A 6,302-nucleotide genomic window follows, 5' to 3' on the forward strand; every position below is an offset into this window, starting at 1 on the left:
TTTTGCTGCTAAATTACTGTCTCCAGCAATTATTTAACTGTCGGAGACAGTAATTTAATTGTTAATTGACTTCTTTTTATTTCTTTTAATTTTGTTTTTTATTCAAAAAATGACTATTTTAATTAATATTATTGTCTTGGCTGCTACCAACAGTAATTCAACTGCCTGAGACAGTAATATTATGAATATTATTTTCCCGAACAGTAATATTACTAATATTATTATTATCCAAAACATTAATATTATTGCATAAGACAATAATATTACGGGTATGGGACACTAATATTACTGTTCGTGAAAATAATATTCATAATATTACCGTCCCAAATATTATTGTCTGAGCCAATAATTTATCAGCCAAGACAGTAATATTAATTAAAATATTTTTTTTAGGGTAAATCACAAAAAGGCCCATGACAAGGGCACTTAATTAAAAGAGGAACATCCAACTTTTTTGTCTTTCAAATAAATCCAGCTCATTCAAACTTATTTGCAAATAAGAAAAATCATTTTATATAGACCAAAATTACCCTCAATTCATTGAAACCCAATTCAACTCCAACTTCATGATTTACACCCCACCCCAATTTCATCAATTAACCAATTTTAACCATAATTTCAATTTTGACCCCAATTTTGTCCCGCCACCACCGGAGAACGCCGTTGACTTTTTTTTTTTTTGTGAAAAACGTTTTTTTTCCCTGAATTTGCCCCAGGTCTCCGGCGTTGACTTTTTATTTTTATTTTTATTTTTTTTATTTTTATAATTTTGTTTTTTATTAAAAAAAATATTTTAATTAATATAATTGTCTTGGCTGCTAAATTACTGTCTCCGACAGTTAAATAACTGTCGGAGAAAGTTATTTAACTGTTAATTGATTTTTTTTTTCTTCAAAAATATTTTAATTAATATTACTGTATTTGTTGCTAAATTACTGTCACTAGCAGTTATTTAACTGTCGGAGACAATAGTTTAACTGTAAATTGACTTTTTTATTCTTAAAAAAATATTCTTAATTAATATTACTGTATTCGTTGCTAAATTACTGTCTCTAGTAGTTATTTAACTATCGGAGACAGTAATTTAAATGTTAATTGACTTTTTTATTCTTAAAAAAATATTTTTAGTTAATATTACTGTATACGTTGCTAAATTACTGTCTCCAGCAGTTATATAACTGTCGGAGACAGTAATTTAACTGTTAATTGATCAAAAGACATGCATCTGGGGCCATAAAATTGATCAATGCTTGTGACCAGGGCTTTGTTGAACCACGACCGGTACCACAACCACTAATTATGAAAAATGTTAATAAAAAGCTTATAGCCCTTTGTAGTATAATCATAGCTTTAACCTTAATTTTAATTTTGACCCCAATTTTGACCCGCCACCACCGGAGACCGCCGGTCGCCGCCGTTGACCGCCAGAACCCGCCGGAGCCCGCCGTTGACTTTTCTTTTTTATTTTATTATTTTTTTTCTTTTTTAAATTTTTTTTTTCCTGAAATATTTTTCCGGCCGGTCAACTGCCGTTGACCGCCGGATCTCCAGCGTTGACTTTTTTTTTTTTTTTTTTAATAATTTTGTTTTTTCTTACAAAAAATATTTTAATTAATATTACTGTCTTGGCCGCTAAATTACTATCTCCGATAGTTATTTAACTGTCGCAGACAGTAATTTAACTTTTAACTGACTTTTTTTTTTTTTTATTCAAAAATATTTTAATTAATATTTCTATATTCGTTGCTAAATTTACTGTCTCCAGCAGTTATTTAACTGTCGGAGACAGTAATTTAACTGTTAATTGACTTTTTTATTCTTAAAAAAAATATTTTTAATTAATATTACTGTATTTGTTGCAAAATTACTGTCTCCGGCAGTTATTTAACTGTCGGGGACAGTAATTTAACTGTTAATTGACTTTTTTTTTCCTTAAAAAAATTTATTTTAATTAATATTATTGCCTTGGATGTTAAATTACTGTCTCCAACAGTAATTTAACTGTCTTAGACAATAATATTAGTAATATTACTGTTCGGAAAAATAATATTCATAATATTACTGTCCCAAATAGTAATATTACTGTCTAAGACAGTAATTTAGCAGCCAAGACAATAATATTAATTAAAATATTTTTTTCTAAGAAAAAAAATTCAAAAAAAAAAAGAAAAAAAAAGTCAACGCCGGAATCTGGCTGGAAAAAAAAATTATTTTCTGACAAAAAATTATTTTCTGACAAAAAAAGTTTTGGGGGTTAATGTGATATATTTGTTTAAATTCGGGGTTAATGTGTAATATTAAGGAAGTTAGAGTATAATGGGTGGAATTGATAAAATTATATTATTGATGGTATTTTAGACTAAAAACATGGGGATGAGCTTAATTAAGAGACTTTTTTTTTTGTGGACCAAAATGCATTTAAGTCCCATGTGATGGGCTTTTTTGCCATTTGCCCATTCATATGTGTATATATAGCAAGGTTCTAAAAGGCGGTTATCGGGTACGTGGCGGTTAGGGACCGCCACACGATAAATCGGCGCGGCGGTGATTTATCGGAGATAAATCGGAAATATATCGGTTTTTAAATTTAGTGTAATATATTTCTAAATATTATTTGTAAATACTCAAAATATATATAAAAGAATATTTAAACCTAATTCTATCCTATCATTCATATGTTATTATATAATTCTAATTACTCAATAAATAACAAAAAAATTAAAAACAATAAGATCATAATATAATAAAAGATTCTTACGAAATACAAATACCATGCAAGTTTTTCGCATCAACAATTAATATAAACACAACAAAGCATAAATTGCGGGGTAGTACATGGTTTGGTTTTAGAAGTTGAAAGAATTGGAGAAAAACAAAAAATCAAAACATATTTTCATTTTAATTTTAATTTAAAAAAAAAAAAAAAAAACCGATTTGTTGACCGATATATCGGTTTGACCCGCCAAAAAACCGCCGCAAACCGCCTCGCCGTAAAAAACCGATATTCCAAACCGCCTCAACAAAATCGTAAAGGTTTATAATCGATACCGATATGGCGGCAGATATATCGACCGTCACGACCGATATTTAGAACACTGATATATAGTGAATAAATTAATTAAACCCTACCTTAAAAATAAATGAAGCCTTTATAGCAAATATATTATGGGTTAACGGCAAAAAAACCAATGACAAGGGCACTTAATAAAAAAATAGACATCCAACTTTTTTGTTTTTTAAATATTTACAGCTCATTCAAACGTATTTGCAAATAAGGAAAACCCTTTTATATATACCAAAGTTATCCCAAATGGATAAAAAATATACTATGAAGGGAATTTTAAACTAAAGACATGGGGATGAGTTTTTTTGAAAGATTGTTTTATTTGTGGACCAATGTGCATTAAGTAGTCCCCTGTCATGTCCATTTTTACCATTTGCCTATATATTATTTATAGATAGTAAAATTAATTGTTTCTTAACTTCAAATAAAAATGGAAAGTTGAAATATAAAAACAAATACATATTTAAACCACATAAGTTGTACGCTAGTGATTATATCATCAAACACAAGTAAAAAAGAAACATCATAATTCATAAACATGAGAGTACTTCTTCACACTATCAGTACTTTATTCTTGATAATCTCCTCCATACTACTATTATCGTCTTCAATAAACAATGACACACTCACATACGCAGCGAAACCAAACACAAAAGTAATAACAAATGAATTCATCAACAACATTTGCTCGAAATCATTGGATCCAACCCTATGTATGGATGTCTTGAAAAACCAAATTGGGCATCCTCTTGACAAGACAACACTTTCAACCATAGCCGTAATACCAATTACTTTGGCCGAGTCTTGTACCAGAGAAGCAATAAGTATTACGAGTAGATCGTGGTATCCTGGCCGTCCTACCCGACAAAAAGATCTGTTTTTAAGGTGTTACATGGGATATGGAAATGTCATGGTACATATCCAAGAAGCAAGGAAATATGCGATAAAAAATAATAAGAGTAAAGTCAAAAGACATGCATCTGGGGCCATAAAACTGATCAATGCTTGTGACCAAAGCTTTGTTGAACCACGACCGATACCACAACCACTAATTATGAAAAATGTTAATAAAAAGCTTATAGCCCTTTGTACTATAATCATAGCTTTAATTGATTAATTGAAAATTGTAGTGAGATAGTACTCCTAATGAGCACCAAAATATGTTAATCAATATATATGTAATAGAATGAATGATATATGTGAATTATTAAAATTAAAATGTGAAGATTATTTATTCCAAACTCAACTCTTGTAATCAATCATAAATTCTAATTTTACTCGTGGGTATTAAATTTGATTTTTATGCTTAAAAACACTATTATATGCTAAAAAGTTCTCTATAGCTCAATTCACTTGGTAAAATAATTCTGAATTTTTTGTTTTTTTAAATTGGGCCGTGTTTTAGTACCGTTTAGATTTAAAGAAAAAAATAGGTCAACTTTTCAGCCCAATAAAATATTTGTTTGTGATTTACCTTCATATTCGCTGAAAATCTTTTGTGCGCACAACATTGCTCGTAATTTCAGTTATTTCGTCCGATTCTGAGTTGATAAATATCTTTATAACAAATCTACTTTTAACCTGGACATTGCGGCGTACAATTGCCTATGCCACCCTAATATTAACACTAATATTACACTAACAACAACTACTACTACTACTAATACTAAAACCAACATTGATAATACTAATACCAGTGTTCTAAAAATCGGCCGAGGCGGCCGATTAATCGGTCGCCGAGGCGGAGACGGTCCAAAACCTTTACGATTTTAGTGTAAAAGTTTGAAAAATCGGTTTTTTGCCTGTGAGGCGGTTTGAGGCGGTCCGAGGCGGTTTGAGGCGGTCAAACCTTTAAGGCGGGTCAAACGTTGGTGGCAAAAATTGGCAAAAAATGGGTCAAAAATCGGTTTTTTTTTTAATTTAAAATAAAAGTTGGGATTTTAATAAAAAAAATATGAGTTTATGCTTTATTTTGTTTATGTTAATTATTATTGTTAAAGAACTATTGATGTATGCCAATAATGTATGTACATTAAAAAAAAAGGCATTTCTATTTATGTTTTATAAGGATATTTATTCATTATGATTTTATTATTATTAAACTTTTATTATGTTATTAAAATATATACATGATCGAGATATAACTATGTTTAAATATTTTTTTATCTATGTTTTAAGTATTTATATATAATATATATTATATTAAATTTTAAAAACTGATTTATTTCCGATTTATCACCGATTAGTCACCGCCGCACCAATTAATCGTTAATCGGTCCTTGACCGCCTCCGACCCGATTACCGCTTTTTACAACATTGACTAATACCAATACTAATATTAATACTAAAACCAACACTAATAATACTAATATTAATACGAATCCTAATATTAATACGATGATTAATACTAATAGTCTAATACTATTATTAATATCAACACTAATATTAATAATAATAATAATACGCCACTTCTAATACGAATATTTAATGTTTAAACTAATACACCAATACTAATAAGAAAACTAATTCTAATACTAATACTAATGCTAATGCTAATGCTAATGTTAATGCTAATACGCCAAGACTAATATGAATTTGAATACTAATAATGATAATAATAATAATAATAATGATAATAATATTGATGTTGGTATTGATACTGATACTAATATTAATATTGAACTGATACTGATATTAATATTGATACGAATATTAATACACATACTGATACACATAGACATATTGATACTGATACCGATACCGACTGATACTAATACTATTATTAATACTAATACCAATACTAATACCAATACTAATACTAATATTAATATTCATACCAATAGTGTTGGGTGCTAAATACCTAACACGCAAGTGCACGTATCGCAAACAAGTAGTAAAAGTGGACTCGTGAGAGTCGGATGTCGATCCCACATGGAATACTCAAATTACCTAATCCTAAGTACCAAATTCTAACAACTATGATTTTTATCCAGCCTACGCAAGGTTGTCAAATTTAATCAACTAAATATATTAAACTAATTAGGAAAGCAAATAAACAAGAGATAATATCAATATAAAAACGGATCTAGGATTTTGTCTTCCCCCTATGCAAGAATTGCTCACCCAAAACCCCTCAATTATGAAATATATGGTTCATGATTATTAACCCGAGACACTAATTTACTCATAACCCGCTGTCGCGTGTATTATGAGTCTATTATTCATAAACGGTTCACTA

The sequence above is a fragment of the Erythranthe guttata genome, chromosome 5 (genome assembly GCF_056151865.1).
Source record: "Erythranthe guttata isolate IM_541 chromosome 5, IM_541, whole genome shotgun sequence".
In the NCBI taxonomy this organism is placed as follows: Eukaryota; Viridiplantae; Streptophyta; class Magnoliopsida; order Lamiales; family Phrymaceae; genus Erythranthe; species Erythranthe guttata.